Source organism: Balaenoptera borealis (genome assembly GCF_965194805.1).
Source record: "Balaenoptera borealis genome assembly, chromosome: 18".
Lineage (NCBI taxonomy): Eukaryota > Metazoa > Chordata > Mammalia > Artiodactyla > Balaenopteridae > Balaenoptera > Balaenoptera borealis.
In genome coordinates, this window is record NC_138877.1 from 35,324,802 (window position 1) to 35,341,898 (window position 17,097).

Consider the following 17,097-nt stretch of genomic DNA (forward strand, 5'->3'; position numbering starts at 1 on the left):
CCTATAAAAAAAGGAGTGGAGGGACCTTTTTGTTAGACCAGCTGGATTCTCTAAAAACTTGAGTAAGAGAGAAGGCAGGGGCCTAGAGGCAGGGAGAATCCTATTTAAACCTTAGTCACACTGAGGGAAATGTTAAGATCATCTTGGTTAACACAATATTAATCATTCAATATTAATTATTACTAAAAGAAAATCAATATTAAAATTTCCTCATTTGTTCACAAAATGTTCTTTATAGTTATTTTAAAATCTGGGATGCAAGAAATAAACATGAATTGCTTTTAGTTTTCATGGACTTTAGTCTCTTGAAATCTAGAAGAACGCTTCAGCTCTTATTTTTATGTGACATTGACATTTGTGAAAAAAGCGGGCCAATTGTTTTATAGAAGTGTATCTATACTGAGTTATTTTTATAAGTTAGCACACACACAATATAAACAAGTAGGTATTATCCTTGTCATTCATTACCTTTTTCTGATAGTTAAACTTTCAAATACCTAAAAATAAATTTGCCTGCTTTTAATTGATTATTAAATAAACTAAACCATTTGGTGATTATATTAGCAATGCAGTTTTAGATTTAGGAATTTTTAAATCTTCTCACAAGTAGGCAGAATAAGTTGAAAGCTCAAACATAAGGTCTTCCTGATCATCAAAAAATGGTGAATTAGCATAAACTTTCTTCAACAGTAGCCCTAAGTAAACTAGAGATGTGAGAAAGAAGAATGGATCTGAATAATAAATATAAACAATGAAACATTAGAAGGTAGATCGAGGACTATTCAGTACCTGCTTTGAGTGTCCGGGAGCTGGTGATAGGACACCCCCTGATTAGCAGTGAGGGTTTAGTTTGGGGAATAACCTTTAAGTTCTGCTCTTACATCTTTCTCTTATACTCACCCATTTTAGCGTTGACATGAATATGTCAGGGCTGAATAAAGGACCGCTGTGGAAAGAACCAACTTCTGCCTCAGAGCTGATGAATTACGGTCTAATACTTCCAGTTCTAAATTTTTTCTAAGTGATTTATGGTGAAACTTTGCCCAGAGACATTGCCATTTGAGAGTCAGGAAACAGGGATGGTGTAGTGCCTGGTGCTTCTAGCCTTGGGGTTCTTTGCCACTCATTTTTGACAAAGAAAACTGACGAGATAAGCAAACAAGACCATTAAAATGATTGAGAGAAAATCAATTTACAGGAGCCAATTATATTGTCAAAACCAGTAATATCCAACTAAAAAATATAAAGGACACACTGACAACAAAACTAAATTACCTAGGAATTAACTTAAAACAGAATACAAAAGAACTAAAAGGAGAAATAAGTGTTATAACCTTATTAAGGGTTATATAGAAAGTAATGGAGATTGAAAATATTTGCCATTCTGTTGGTTTAATAAAAAATATTAATTTTTCTAAAATGAATTTATAAATTCAGTGCAATCTCAATCCTAATTCAAGCTGGAAATAAAGAGCTCCATAACATCATTTTAATATTTATATGATAGATAGTTCACAAATATCCAAGTTAAACTCTTTTTTTTTTAAACATCTTTATTGAAGTATAATTGCTTTACAATGGTGTGTTAGTTTCTGCTTTATAACAAAGTGAATCAGTTATACATATAAATATGTTCCCATATGTCTTCCCTCTTGCATCTCCCTCCCTCCCACCCTCCCTATCCCACCCCTCTAGGTGGTCACAAAGCACCGAGCTGATCTCCCTGTGCTATGCGGCTGCTTCCCACTAGCTATTTTACATTTGGTAGTGTATATATGTCCATGCCACTCTCTCACCCTGTCACATCTCACCCCTCCCCCTCCCCATATCCTCAAGTCCATTCTCTAGTAGGTCTGTGTCTTTATTCCCGTCTTGCCACCAGATTCTTCATGACCCTTTTTTTTTTCTCCTTAGATTCCATATATATGTGTTAGCATACTGTATTTGTTTTTCTCTTTCTGACTTACTTCACTCTGTATGACAGACTCTAACTCCATCCACCTCATTACAAATACCTCCATTTCATTTCTTTTTATGGCTGAGTAATATTCCATTGTATATATGGGCCAGATCTTCTTTATCCATTCATCTGATGATGGACACTTAGGTTGCTTCCATGTCCTGGCTATTGTAAATAGAGCTGCAATGAACATTTTGGTACATGACTCTTTTTGAATTATGGTTTTCTCAGGGTATATGCCCAGTAGTGGGATTGCTGGGTCGTATGGTAGTTCTATTTTTAGTTTTTTAAGGAACTTCCATACTGTTCTCCATAGTGGCTGTATCAATTTACATTCCCACCAACAGTGCAAGAGTGTTCCCTTTTCTCCACACCCTCTCCAGCATTTACTGTTTCTAGATTTTTTGATGATGGTCATTCTGACCGGTGTGAGATGATACCTCATTGTAGTTTTGATTTGCATTTCTCTAATGATTAATGATGGTGAGCATTCTTTCATGTGTCTGTTGGCAATCTGTATATCTTCTTTGGAGAAATGTCTATTTAGGTCTTCTGCCCATTTTTGGATTGGGTTGTTTGTTTTTTTGTTATTGAGCTGCATGAGCTGCTTGTAAATCTTTGAGATTAATCCTTTGTCAGTTGCTTCATTTGCAAATATTTTCTCCCATTCTGAGGGTTGTCTTTTGGTCTTGTTTATGGTTTCCTTTGCTGTGCAAAAGCTTTTAAGTTTCATTAGGTCCCATTTGTTTATTTGTGTTTTTATTTCCATTTTTATAGGAGCTGGGTCAAAAAGGATCTTGCTGTGATTTATGTCATAGAGTGTTCTGCCTATGTTTTCCTCTAAGAGTTTGATAGTGTCTGGCCTTATACTTAGGTCTTTAATCCATTTTGAGTTTATTTTTGTGTATGGTGTCAGGGAGTGTTCTAATTTCATACTTTTACATATACCTGTCCAATTTTTCCAGCACCACTTATTGAAGAGGCTGTCTTCTCTCCACTGTATATGTTTGCCTCCTTTATCAAAGATAAGGTGACCATATGTGCATGGGTTTATCTCTGGGCTTTCTATCCTGTTCCATTGATCTATATTTCTTTTTTTGTGCCAGTACCAAACTGTCTTGATTACTGTAGCTTTGTAATATAGTCTGAAGTCAGGGAGCCTGATGCCTCCAGCTCCATTTTTCGTTCTCAAGATTGCTTTGGCTATTCGGGATCTTTGTGTTTCCATACAAATTATGAAATTTTTTGTCCTAGTTCTGTGAAAAATGTCAGTGGTAGTTTCATAGGGATTGCATTGAATCTGTAGATTGCTTTGGCTAGTAGAGTCATTTTCACAATGTTGATTCTTCCAATTCAAGAACATGGTATATCTCTCCATCTATTTGTATCATCTTTAATTTCTTTCATCAGTGTCCTATAATTTTCTGCATACAGGTCCTTTGTCTCCTTAGGTAGGTTTATTCCTAGATATTTTATTCTTTTTGTTGCAATGGTAAACGGGAATGTTTTCTTAATTCCACTTTCAGTTTTTTCATCATTAGTTTATAGGAATGCAAGAGATTTCTGTGCATTAATTTTGTGTCCTGCTACTTTATCAAATTCATTGATTAGCTCTAGTAGTTTTCTGCTAGCATCTTTAGGATTGTCTATGTATAGTATCATGTCATCTGCAAACAATGACAGTTTTACATCTTCTTTCCGATTTGGATTCTTTTTATTTCTTTGTCTTCTCTGATTGCTGTGGCTAAAACTTCCAAAACTATGTTGAATAATAGTGGTGAGAATGGGCAACCTTGTCTTGTTTCTGATCTTAGTAGAAATGGTTTCAGGTTTTCACCATTGAGGACGATGTTGGCTGTGGGTTTGTCATATATGGCCTTTATTTTGTTGAGAAAAGTTCCCTCTATGCCTACTTTCTGCAGGGCTTTTATCATAAATGGGTGTTGAATTTTGTCGAAAGCTTTCTCTGCATCTATTCAGATGATCATACGGTTTTTCTCCTTCAATTTGTTAATATGATGTATCACGTTGATTGGTTTGGTTATATTGAAGAATCCTTGCATTCCTGGAATAAACCCCACTTGATCATGGTGTATGATCCTTTTAATGTGCTGTTGGATTCTGTTTGCTAGTATTTTGTTGAGGATTTTTGCATCTATGTTCATCAGTGATATTGGCCTGTAGTTTTCTTTCTTTGTGACATCTTTGTCTGGTTTTGGTATCAGGATGATGGTGGCCTCGTAGAATGAGTTGGGGAGTGTTCCTCTCTCTGCAATATTTTGGAAGAGTTTGAGAAGGCTAGGTGTTAGCTCTTCTCTAAATGTTTGATAGAATTCCCCTGTGAAGCCATATGGTCCTGGGCTTTTGTTTGTTGGAAGATTTTAAATCACAGTTTCAATTTCATTGCTTGTGTTTGGTCTGTTCCCATTTTCTATTTCATCCTGGTTCAGTCTCAGCAGGTTGTGCATTTCTAAGAATCTGTCCATTTCTTCCAGGTTGTCCATTTTATTGGCATAGAGTTGCTTGTAGTAATCTCTCATGATCGTTTGTATTTCTGCAGTTTCAGTGGTTACTTCTCCTTTTTCATTTCTAATTCTATTGATTTGAGTCTTCTCCTGTTTTCTCTTGATGAGTCTGGCTAATGGTTTATCAAATTTGGTTTATCTTCTTGAAGAACCAGCTTTTAGTTTCACTGATTTTTGCTATTGTTTCCTTCATTTCTTTTTCATTTATTTCTGACCTGATCTTTATGATTTCTTTTCTTCTGCTGGCTTTGGGGATTTTTTTGCTCTTCTTTCTCTAATTGATTTAGGTGCAAGGTTAGGTTGTTTATTCGAGATGTTTCCTGTTTCTTGATGTAGGCTTGTATTGCTATAAACTTCCCTCTTAGAACTGCTTTTGCTGCATCCCATAGGTTTTGGGTCGTCGTGTCTCCATTGTCATTTGTTTCTAGGTATTTTTTGATATCCCCTTTGATTTCTTCAGTTATCACTTCGTTATTAAGTAGTGTATTGTTTAGCCTCAATGTGTTTGTATTTTTTACAGATCTTTTCCTGTAATTGATATCTAGTCTCATAGTGTTGTGGTCAGAAAAGGTACTTGATACGATTTCAATTTTCTTAAATTTACCAAGGCTTGATTTGTCACCCAAGATATGATCTATCCTGGAGAATGTTCCATGAGCACTTGAGAAAAATGTGCATTCTGTTGTTTTTGGTTGGAATGTCCTATAAATATCAATTAAATCCATCTTGTTTAATGTATCATTTAAACCTTGTGTTTCCTTATTTATTTTCATTTTGGATGATCTTTCCATTGGTGAAAGTGGGGTGTTAAAGTCCCTTACTATGATTGCGTTACTGTCGATTTCCCCTTTTACGGCTGTTAGTATTTGCCTTATGTATTGAGGTGCTCCTATGTTGGGTGCATAAATATTTACAATTGTTATATCTTCTTCTTGGATCGATCCCTTGATCATTATATAGTTTCCTTCTTTGTCTCTTGTAATAGTCTTTATAATAAAGTCTATTTTGTCTGATATGAGAATTGCTACTCCAGCTTTCTTTTGATTTCCATTTGCATGGAATATCTTTTTCCATCCCCTCACTTTCAGTCTGTAAGTGTCTCTAGGTCTGAAGTGGGTCTCTTGTAGACAGCATATATATGGGTCTTGTTTTTGTATCCATTCAGCCAGTCTATGTCTTTTGGTCGAGCATTTAATCCATTTTCATTTAATGTAATTATCGATATGTATGTTCGTATTCCCATTTTCTTAAATATTTTGAGTTTGTTATTGTAGGTGTTTTCCTTCTCTTGTGTTTCTTGCCTAGAGAAGTTCCTTTAGCATTTGTTGTAAAGCTGGTTTGGTGGTGCTGAACTCTCTCAGCTTTTACTTGTCTGTAAAGGTTTTAATTTCTCCTTCAAATCTGGATGAGATCCTGGTTGGGTAGAGTAACCTTGGTTGTAGGTTTTTCTCCTTCATCAATTTAAGTATATCCTGCCACTCCCTTCTGGCTAGCAGAGTTTCTGCTGAAAGATCAGCTGTTAACCTTATGGGGATTCCCTTGTGTCTTATTTGTTTTTTTTCCCTTGCTGCTTTTAATATGTTTTCTTTATATTTAATTTTTGATAATTTGTTTCATATGTGTCTTGGCGTGTTTCTCCTTGGATTTATCCTGTATGGGACTCTCTGTGCTTCCAGGACTTGATTAACTATTTCCTTTCCCATATTAGGGAAGTTTTCAACTATAATCTCTTCAAATATTTTCTCAGTCCCTTTCATTTTCTCTTCTTCTTCTGGGGCCCCTATAATTCGAATGTTGGTGCATTTAATGTTGTCCCAGAGGTCTCTGAGACTGTCCTCAGTTCTTTTCATTCTTTTTTCTTTATTCTGCTCTGCAATAGTTATTTCCACTATTTTATCTTCCAGGTCACTTATCTGTTCTTCTGCCACAGTTATTCTGCTATTGATCCCGTCTAGAGTATATTTAATTTCATTTATTGTGTTGTTCATCATTGCTTGGTTCCTCTTTAGTCTTCTACGTCCTTGTTAAATGTTTCTTGCATTTTGTCTATTCTATTTCGAAGATTTTGGATCATCTTTACTATCATTATTCTGAATTCTTTTTCAGGTAGACTGCCTATTTCCTCTTCATTTGTTAGGTCTGGTGTGTTTTGACCCTGCTCCTTCACCTGCTGTGTGTTTTTTTGTCTTCTCGTTTTGCTTATCTTACTGTGTTTGGGGTCTCCTTTTCTCAGGCTGTAGGTTCATAGTTCCCGTTGTTTTTGGTATCTCTCCCCAGTGGCTAAGGTTGGTTCAGTGTGTTGTGTAGGCTTCCTGGTGGAGGGGACTAGTGCCTGTGTTCTGGTGGATAAGGTTGCATCTTGTCTTTCTGGTGGGCAGGTGCACGTGTGGTGGTGTGTTTTGGGGTGTCTGTGGCCTTATTATGATTTTAGGCAGCCTCTCTGCTAATGGACGGGGATGTGTTCATGTCTTGCTAGTTGTTTGGCATAGCATGTCCAGCACTGTAGCTTGCTGGTCGTTGAGTGAAGCTTGGTCTTGATGTTGAGATGGAGATCTCTGAGATATTTACGCCATTTGGTATTACGTGGAGCTGGGAGGTCTCTTGTGGACCAGTGTTCTGAAGTTGTCTCTCCCACCTCAGAGGCACAGCCCTGATGCCTGTCTGGAGCATCAAGAGCCTTTCATCCACATGCCTCCGAATAAAAGGGAGAAAAAATAGAAAGAAAGAAAGAAAGAAAGAGGATAAAATAAAATAAAATAAAGCTATTATAATAAAAAATATGAAAAAAAATTATTAAGAATAAATTTATTAAGAAAATTCTTTTTTAATTTTTAAAAATAGATTTATTAATTTTTTATAATAAAAAATAAGAAAAAAATATTGAGAAAAAAATTTATTAAGAAAAAAAATTTTAATTTTTTAAAATAAAAAATATTTAAAACTTATTAAGAAATTTTTTTTAATTTTTAAAAATACAAAATAAGGAAAAAATTATTAAGAAAACATTTATTAGGAAAAAAATTTTTTTAAGTAAAAAAAACAAAAAAAAAAACGGATGGACCTAACCCTAAGACTAATGGTGAAAGCAAAGCTATAGAGACAAAATCTCACCCAGAAGCACACACATATACACTCACAAAAAAAGGAAAAGGGGAAAAATTAATATATCCTGCTCCCAAAGTCCACCTCCTGAATTTGCAATGATTCGTTGTCTATTCAGGTATTCAACAGATGAAGGCACATCAAGTTGTTTGTGGAGCTTTAATCCGCTGCTTCTGAGGCTGCTGGGAGAGATTTCCCTTTCTCTTCTTTGTTCGTACAGCTCCCGGGGTTCAGCTTTTTATTTGGACCTGCCTCTGCATGTAGGTCGCCTGAGGGCGTCTGTTCCCCGCCCAGACAGAATGGGGTTAAAGGAGCAGCTGACTTGGGGGCTCTGGCTCACTCAGGCCAGGGGGAGGGAGGGGTACGGATGTGGGGCAAGCCTGCGGCAGCAGAGGCCGGCGGGAAGTTGCAGCAGCCTGATGCGCGCCGTGCGTTCTCCTGGGGAAGTTGTCCCTGGATCACGGGAGCCTGGCCGTGGTGGGTTGCACCGGCTCCCAGGAGGGGCGGTGTGGAGAGTGACCTGTGCTTGCACACAGGCCTCTTGGTGGTGGCAGCAGCAGCCTTAACGTCTCATGCCCGTCTCTGGGGTCCGCGCTGATAGCCACGGATCATGCCCGTCTCTGGAGCTCGTTTAGGCGGCGCTCTGAATCCCCTCTCCTTGTGCACCGCAAAACAAAGAGGCAAGAAAAAGTCTCTTGCCTCTTCGGCAGCTGCAGAATTTTTCCCGGACTCCCTCCCGGCTAGCTGTGGTGCACTAACCCCTTCAGGCTGTGTTCACACCGCCAACCCCAGTCCTCTCCCTGGGATCCGACCGAAGCCCGAGCCTCAGCTCCCGGCCCCCGCCCGCCCCGGCGGGTGAGCAGACAAGCCTCTCAGGCTGCTGAGTGCTGCTCGGAGCTCAGCCTCTGTGCGGGAATCTCTCCGTTTTTCCCTCTGCGCCCCTGTTGCTGTGGGATCCGCGCTGATAGCCGCGGCGTGCGCTTGTCTCTTGAGCTCGTTTAGGCAGCGCTCTGAATCCCCCCTCCTTGCGTGCCGTGAAACAAAGAGGCAAGAAAAAATCTCTTGCTTCTTCGGCAGTTGCAGACTTTTTCCCGGGCTCCCTCCCGGCTAGTTGTGGTGCACTAACCCCTTCAGGCTGTGTTCACGCCGCCAACACCAGTCCTCTCCCTGGGATCCGACCGAAGCCCGAGCCTCAGCTCCCGGCCCCCGCCCGCCCCGGCGGGTGAGCAGACAAGCCTCTCAGGCTGGTGAGTGTTACTCGGCACCGATCTTCCATGCAGGAATCTCTCCACTTTGCCCTCCGCACCCCTGTGGCTGCGCTCTCCTCTGTGGCTCCGAAGCTTCCCCCCTCTGCCACCCGCAGTCTCCACCCGCGAAGGGGCTTCCTAGTGTGTGGAAACCTTTCCTCCTTCACAGCTCCCTCCCACTGGTGCAGGTCCCGTCCCTATTCTTTTGTCTCTGTTATTTCTTTTTTCTTTTGCCCTACCCAAGTACGTGGGGATTTTCAGACCTTTTGGGAGGTCTGACGGCTTCTGCTTGTGTTCAGTGGGTGTTCTGTGGGAGCAGTTCCACGTGTAGATGTATTTCTACTGTATCTGTGTGAAGGAAGGTGATCTCCGCGTCTTACTCTTCCGCCATCTTGCCCAGACCCCCCAAGTTCAACTCTTTTAAAATGTGGCTTCTTAACTCACCAAAGACACAAACCATGAAGAATAAAATGATATATTATTAAATTAAGGATTTCCATTCAATGATAGCAAGATCAAGTTAACTAACATGACATTTTTAGAAAGATATTTGCAATATCTAAAGCAAACAAAGGCGAATATCTAGATACTAAAAACAAGCCTAAAAACCAATAAGGAAATGAAGGAACCAAAGGAGAATAATAGGTTAAAAAATGTAATTTATAAAAGAATAAAGGCAAAACAACAATATATGTTCAAACCTATTCGTTAATGACTGCTATTTTAAAACAATGTTGCTCTATACTTTATATTTTTTAGATTGTCAAAATAAAAGGTTGGATAATGTATGCCATGTGTTGTCAGGAATATGGAATATGGAAACTTCATGTAATACTGGCAATGAAAAAGGCTGATGCAGCCATTCAGGAAAGCAATCTGGCATTATTTGGTCAGATTAAGAATGTGAACACTATGATGCAGGAATCTTATTTTTTGATACATACCCACAGAAATTGTTACACATATATACAGAGTATATATACAGAGTATATATACTAATATAGATTGTGGTAATGGGGCATGACAGAAAAATCTAGTTGATCATCCCTAGAGCAATGAAGAAGGACAATTTAATGAAGTATACTGTTGAACACTGTTAGTATTTATAAACAATACAGATAATTTTTGAAAATTATTTGATTAAAAAATAAATTTAAATTATGAAGTCTATTGCACAATGCAACTAAACTAAAAATACACATAAACAGAAACAGATTCGCAGATATAGAAAACAAATTAGTGTTTACCAAAGGGAATGGGGAGGGCAAATTAGGGGTATGAGATTAACAGATACAAACTAGTATGTATAAAATAGATAAGTATCAAGTTTATACTATATAGCATAGGGAATTATAGCAATTATCTCGTAATAACTTTTAATGGAGTATAATCTGTAAAAATACTGAATCACTATGCTATACACCTGAAACTAACATAATATTGTAAATCAACTATACTTCAGTGAAAATAAAAATAAAGAACGTACACAAATAGAAGAACTTTCATCAAATGCATTAGAACAATTGAATATGAAGGGGAAATGCAAGGGTACTAGGATGGGGAGTAAACAGCAAATAAATGTGACTACTGACTAGTGAGATACCAAAAATAAATAAATAAAAGTATCCTTTCCTAAGTGACTTTCCTTTCTCACAAATTTAGGTCTCAGATTCTGAACCCAAAATGCATTCCAGTGCAGCAAATGGGAAGCTTAGGGAGCTGCATCTTATTATCCTCTACCAGAATTGATGGGATTGTACCCTCCAATAATCAATAAGAAAGCTCAATGCTGTGTAAAACTTGGGATTTTTTTCCTTCTCTCTCTTCTTCCCTCCCTCCCTTCCTCTCTCCCTCCCTCTTTCCTTACTTTCCTCTCTCCCTCTTTTCTTTTCTCTTTTCTTTTCCTTTCCTTTCTTTTCTTTTCTTTTCTTTTCTTTTTCTTTCCTTTCCTCTTTCCTTCTTTTCCTCTCTCCTTCCTTCCTTCTTGCTTTCTTTGATTTGTTCAGTTCATTCTTTCATTTATTTTTACAGTTTAGCAATTTGTAATGGTATAGATTGGTTACAGGAATGGGATTTTATTTTCAGATCCATGAATCAATCAAAATTACTAATGCACTTTTTGTCAAAAGAAAAAAGGATAGAAAAAAAAACATGATAGTTTGATTCCAGAATATCTGTCTATGCATCCCTGCATAGCTTATATGGGCAAATATGGCAGATCATTTGGGACATATAAGTAAAATTTGAATGACATAGACCTGGGAATTGGTTAAAGTGTGAAACAAGGAGCACTAAATAAAGGCAAATGTAATTAGACTATTTCCTAGTTATGTGACAGCACTGGTAAATAAAAAGCAAAAACAAAAATGGTAAGGGTAGAATAAAGATAGAAATTAAAGCAGAAAAGAGTAAATAGTACTGGTTCTTCCAGTTACTGGAAAACCTTCTGATACTTCTGCTGTTGTTACTACTTAAGTAGAAATGATATTTACTTATAAGGTAAATACTTCCCCATTGATGAAAGAGGAAATAATTTGAAAATGATTAACTGAAAGACAGGGATCTTCTAGCACAATCACTGACAAGTGGAGCCAAGGTCTTAGGCAATTATATGGGAGAAAAGTTTACAAGAAATACGAGAAACTTTTAGAGATGACCGGATATAGGCAGTAAATATGCAATGCTCATTAGAGGTAGAACACTCTAAAAGACCCACAGGTAAAATGTGGAGGGTACAGATATGCTCTGGTAAAAGACTGAAAATTATGAAAGGATAAATAGTTTTGTGTTTGGTCATCATTACATTAAAGGATAATTGAGATGGTATTATGTGCAAATGGAGAGATTTGAACCTACCATTTTTTAAATTGGAGGTGAGCCGAATATACCTTTTACCTGATTAAAATTGGACATTTGAAAACCTTTGAAATTTCTCCGACCATCTTCTCTAATAAATATTAACAGATACAGAATTCTGGGAATATAATAAGATATTATTCTTCTGATTAAGAAATGGATCCAAGTAAGAGTATTGATTTCCAATAACTAACTTTTTAACAACTCCATCTGGCAGTAGGTTCATAGAGATTGACAGTAAGGCTATTGGGCAGCAAAAAAGGCAATTTCACTAAGAGATTTTTCTGGAAGAGATATGATAAAGAAATGCAACAAGACAAAGGTTATTGATATGTCAAAATACATTTAACTAGCCCATTCTTACCCATTATTTTTTGTAATACAGCCAAACCTTATCCACATTTATGTGGAGTGGACTTCAGTACTTTCTCACGATTCTCTAAATGGAAGATTTAATTCACTGGTATACTATCATAAAGGAATACAACAGCGCTTAGACTGTAAAAATCATTAGAATCCATTGATGCATTAAGTTGAAAGTATAGTGATAATTGCTTCCTTAGAGAGACAGGAAAATAGGACAGTAGTCAGCAATATAACAAATAAAGACTGAATGATTTAACCAGACAAAATTCAAAATTGAGCAGGGTCTGTGAAACGTTGGGGACAATTATAATGGGCTGAAGTATCTCTCCAAAAATGAGAAATAGAGTCCTATTTTTTACTGACCCGCACAACAAAATAGGTAGTACAGAAACTAATAGGAATATTTGGGTTCTACTGAATCACATCTCTCATTTAGGGAGAATGGTGGACTCTATCCACAAGGTCCTGAGACTTGTATTTGAATGAGGCCTAAAAGTAAATAAGTATTAAAAGATATTAAAAGGCTGTGGCTCAAACATTGCTTGTAGAACATTGTGATCCAAACACTCAAATAATTTTAAGGGTTGCTGAAATTAAAAGAATAAAGAATGGAGTCTTTGGTAGGAATTAAAAATTACACCTCGGGCTTCCCTGGTGGTGCAGTGGTTGAGAATCTGCCTGCCAATGCAGGGGACTCGGGTTCGAGCCCTGGTCTAGGAAGATCCCACATGCCGCGGAGCAACTAGGCCTGTGAGCCACAATTGCTGAGCCTGCGCATCTGGAGCCTGTGCTCCGCAACAAGAGAGGCCGCGATAATGAGAGGCCCGCGCACCGCGATGAAGAGTGGCCCCCACTTGCCGCAACTAGAGAAAGCCCTCACACAGAAACGAAGACCCAACACAGCCATAAATGAATAAAATAAGTAAATAAAGACACATGAAATTGCTAAAATTAAAAATTAAAAAAAAAATTCTTTAAAAAGAAAAAAAAAATTACACCTCATTGAAGATTGCTTGGATTTTGGATTTGAAATATGTTTACTGTAGCACATTGGTAGCTTGTTACTGGGCATAAAAAGAGACATCTTTCAACATAAAATGACATCAGCATGCCCAGTGAACAGAGAAACCTATCATGTTATGTTAAACATCAGAGAAATATTTGAATGAAGTAGAAGCAGTTCAAGATTCAAGATCATGTGACAGGAAATGTTAGAGGGAGTCCATTTTCTTTATGAGAAGCTTGCTTTGATTCCTTTAGAGGCAATGTTGGAGACCCCAGGATCTCACTGCTCATAATGTCACATGGTTTGAACCACAATTTCACTTGCAACCAAGGAAAAAACAGGCTTTCTGATTTACTGATGACAGTCTCTGGATTGAAGTTCATGTTATTGTTTGGGAATCAGTTAAAATAAGCCCTGAAGTTGGTCATATCTAGGTGAAGGAAGGTGGGAGTAAATTTATGCCATAAATACAGATGAATGTTCAGTATTGAGCAGTGTAAGAGGAATTAGATATATCCTCAGAAAAATGTTAAAATATTTACAGACTCTTGGACTAAATACGATAGTTTTGAGATGCAACCAAACAAATTGATCCTAGAGGACTGGATACCACCAATATCAGGTATTTAGTTACAGAAGTTCTTCTGGAAATTTAGAGGAAGAATTAAGACTTAGTAGCCAGCACAGAAAGGGGTTGGGATTTTAAAACAGATGCCTTGGGCAGATCCTTAGTACCAGACACCGGTAAATGAAATAAGGCAACACAATGGTGTTCAAGCAATCCAAAGAGAGAGAAAATGGTGAAATATTCCTTTTACATTCACTAACCCTCTGTTGTGTTAAAGGATTGTACTTAGTATCATCAGGAAAAAAATAAAGTCTAAATATAACTTAAGAAGAATTCCTTGACGTCAAAGATCTATGCACAAGGACAAACAGATTATGTTGGAACTTACTACCCAATAGAAAATTTCACAGGGCAATCCTCAATTCCGGCTGCATTTTTTGTTTTTTGATTTTTTTTGGCTTTGCACACATTACCTTAACCCCCAATGACAAAAATATATGTGACAGTTTAATCAGCACTAGTTCGAACAAGCCAAGCAGGAGCTTTAGAAACAAAATTTGAAATTCTGAATCATACCACAATTAAAAAACTGGAGGCTTACCATCATATTGACAAAGATTTGCTAAACTTAATATGTGCATTATTGGGAGCTCTATTCCAAGACTAGTCCTGACTGATAGTTAGTATTGAAAGAAAATAAAATAATTTTCGAGGGATTGAACATGTTTTTAAGTTGATAGGACACCACGCATATTAACAAAGCTGGGAGAGGTTGTGGACACTCACCAAAAAGAACTAATGGCTATTTTACCCTTTATGAAATCTAATACTTCAAAGATGAGTGGCCAGAAATGCTAGCGGTCTGCTAGTTGTCTTAAGTCCAAACATGAATTTAAGTATAAAGTTTTGTTATTTTAAATTTTTTATTACTTTCAATCAAAGAAAATCTAATAATTTTATACAGGTCACAAAATAAATGTTAAAATTAGCAATATTAATTCAGTGAAATAGGTCTAGTTTGAGAACATTAAATTACTGCATGAAAAATAAATCTGATATAATTGACAGTCGGGACACAGCTTCTTTTGAGTTTATCATGACTAAAGCTATGCCTTATGATGGTTCAAGACTTCCCCAATACTTTAAGTGAGAAATACCAGTATCATGAAACTTTCTTTTGGAAAAAACAATGTTATTGTTTTTGGTCCTCCTTGACCAGAATAAATCTTTACTTATTTATTTGCCATTTCTTTTTTAATACCTGATACTGTTCCAGATGACTATTTTTATTGATTGATTGATTGGTTTTTGGCTGCATTAGGTCTTCGTTGCTGCACGCCGGCTTTTCTCTAGTTGCAGCCTGGGAGGGCTACTCTTTGTTGCGGTGTGCAGGCTTCTCATTGTGGTGGCTTCTCTTGTTGTGAAGCACGGGCTCTAGGCACGTGGGCTTCAGTAGTTGTGGCACGCAGGCTCAGCAGTTGTGGCTCACGGGGTCTAGAGTGCAGGCTCAGTAATTGTGGCAGACGGGCTTAGTTGCTCCACAGCATGTGGAATCTTCCCAGGACCAGGGCTCAAACTCGTGTCCCCAGCACTGGCAGGTGGATTATTAACCACTGCGCCACCAGGGAAGTCCCCTCCATTTTTTAAAGTAATTAATTTATTTACTTATTTTTAAGGTCAACTGCCATTTTATTGGAGGCACCATCATGGGACTAAAAGCCAGGACTGTCACCATTAGCTCAGCCATGGAAAGAGGTGGGTGTATACTGGATGAGAAAGAGCTTGGCACCCTATAGCATAACCCCACAATCCCTAAAAGCAGGAGGGGGTGGATCACCTTGGCATCTCCAGCCTGGGCTGCTCCCAGACAGGGAAAAGAAGAGCAGAGCAGTGGAGGGGGTCTAGAATTCAATGTACAAGGCTCTGGTATCAGCTCCTGTAACCTTAATGTCCCACCAAACTCCCGGCCTATACCTTTTAAGGAAGGGTCTGTGGAAGAACGCTGCCATGGCTCAGGCTGGCCCATAGCTAGTGAGAGTGCAGGACTGAGTGGAAGAAGAAGAGGCTCTCAGGAAAGAAATGACAGGAACAGAGAGAAGACCATGAGAGGGTAGGAGAATTCCAGGAATGAGGCAGGAACAGCAAAGTGACAGACCAAGGCCTTTTGGGGTTTCCCTGAGCAAGTTCAAACCACTTCTGGAGACACTTCCACTGTTCCCATGCTCAGGGCTCGCCTTGAAGGAGTTGCTCCAAATCTTCTCACACAGGTCAGTGAGGGTGGGGAAGTAATGTGAGAAAGGGTAGCAGAGGGTCCTTGCTGGGCCACGATTCTTCCTGACTCCAGTCCCAACCACCAATCCTGTTGGATTTGCAAGTGTAGGACGTGCAGCGTCAGCCCACCACTGCTCATAGTCCTCCCAGTATAGTGGCATGTCCGAAATTCCCTCTTCATGCTGGATCCAAGGCACCAGGTTCAGGGAGTACCATAGAAGCAGACGCCCTTGGTAAAGTGCTTCTGGCATCCTGGGTTCATCAATCTACAGTGAACCAAGCTGAGACTGTAGAGCCAGGACACATCCCAAAGCGCTTCCCAGCTTGTGTTGGCCATGCAGCAGGCATTCAGGGAGTAGATGTATGGAGGGAGAAGGAGAGGGAGAGAAAGAGGGGGAGGGAAGGAGAAGGGAAGGGGGAGGGGAGGGGAAGGAAATCCTACTTGTGTTTGATCTGGTGCAGGGTGCTCAGAGCTGCTCCTGGTCAATTCTACTTGACACCAATGCAACCCTAAACAGAAATGCAAATACAAGTATTGAAAGTAGATGGAAGTATTTGTTTGTGAAACAGTTTTCTGGATGATGTAAAAACTCCTTATTTAGAGGACTTCCTCTTCACCTCAAGACAGAGTTACAAGGAAACAACACAGAACTGGAAAAAAAAAATGTGTATGTCAATAGTTTCAGACATTTGAAATGAGGCAGTGCAAAACAGTGAATGTGAGAAAGGGGAAATAAAGTGAGCTGTAAAAGTGTCCCCACTAAATGCCTGAAGAGACTCCTGGCAATGGTAATAGTGGAAACCAGGCAGACCTGCCTGTCACCCTGAGTTGAGATGAAGAAACTGAGAGTCTGTGGAGACCAAGACAACTAGAGTTTTTAGGGAATAGTACAGGTGAGAAGTAAGTTGTACAGAAAGAGAGCTTCAGAGATCTGAATGCAATTTAGTACTGATCAACACATGGGTTAGAGTAAAATACCTGAGGTCAGGAAAAGAACCACCTGAAACAGGTTCAAAGAAAAATTTTTCCACAGAGCAATTAATAATTTGTGTTCCACTAGCTAAGGTGGAAAAATGTTGTAAATCATGGGGCATTGAGTAGAATACTCAGAAAGCTGTTGTTTAATTGGTGAAACAAAATTTGTCCAAAACTATAGACTTGCTCTAGCTCTATGTAAGGTTGAACCTACATGCAA

General features: G+C 38.5%; 1 long non-coding RNA gene across 1 annotated transcript in view; it reads left to right on the plus strand.

The window, feature by feature from the left end:
• The window catches only part of LOC309615752, a 268,399-nt gene that overhangs the window by 84,953 nt on the left and 166,349 nt on the right, over positions 1-17,097 (plus strand). The window lies entirely within an intron of this gene.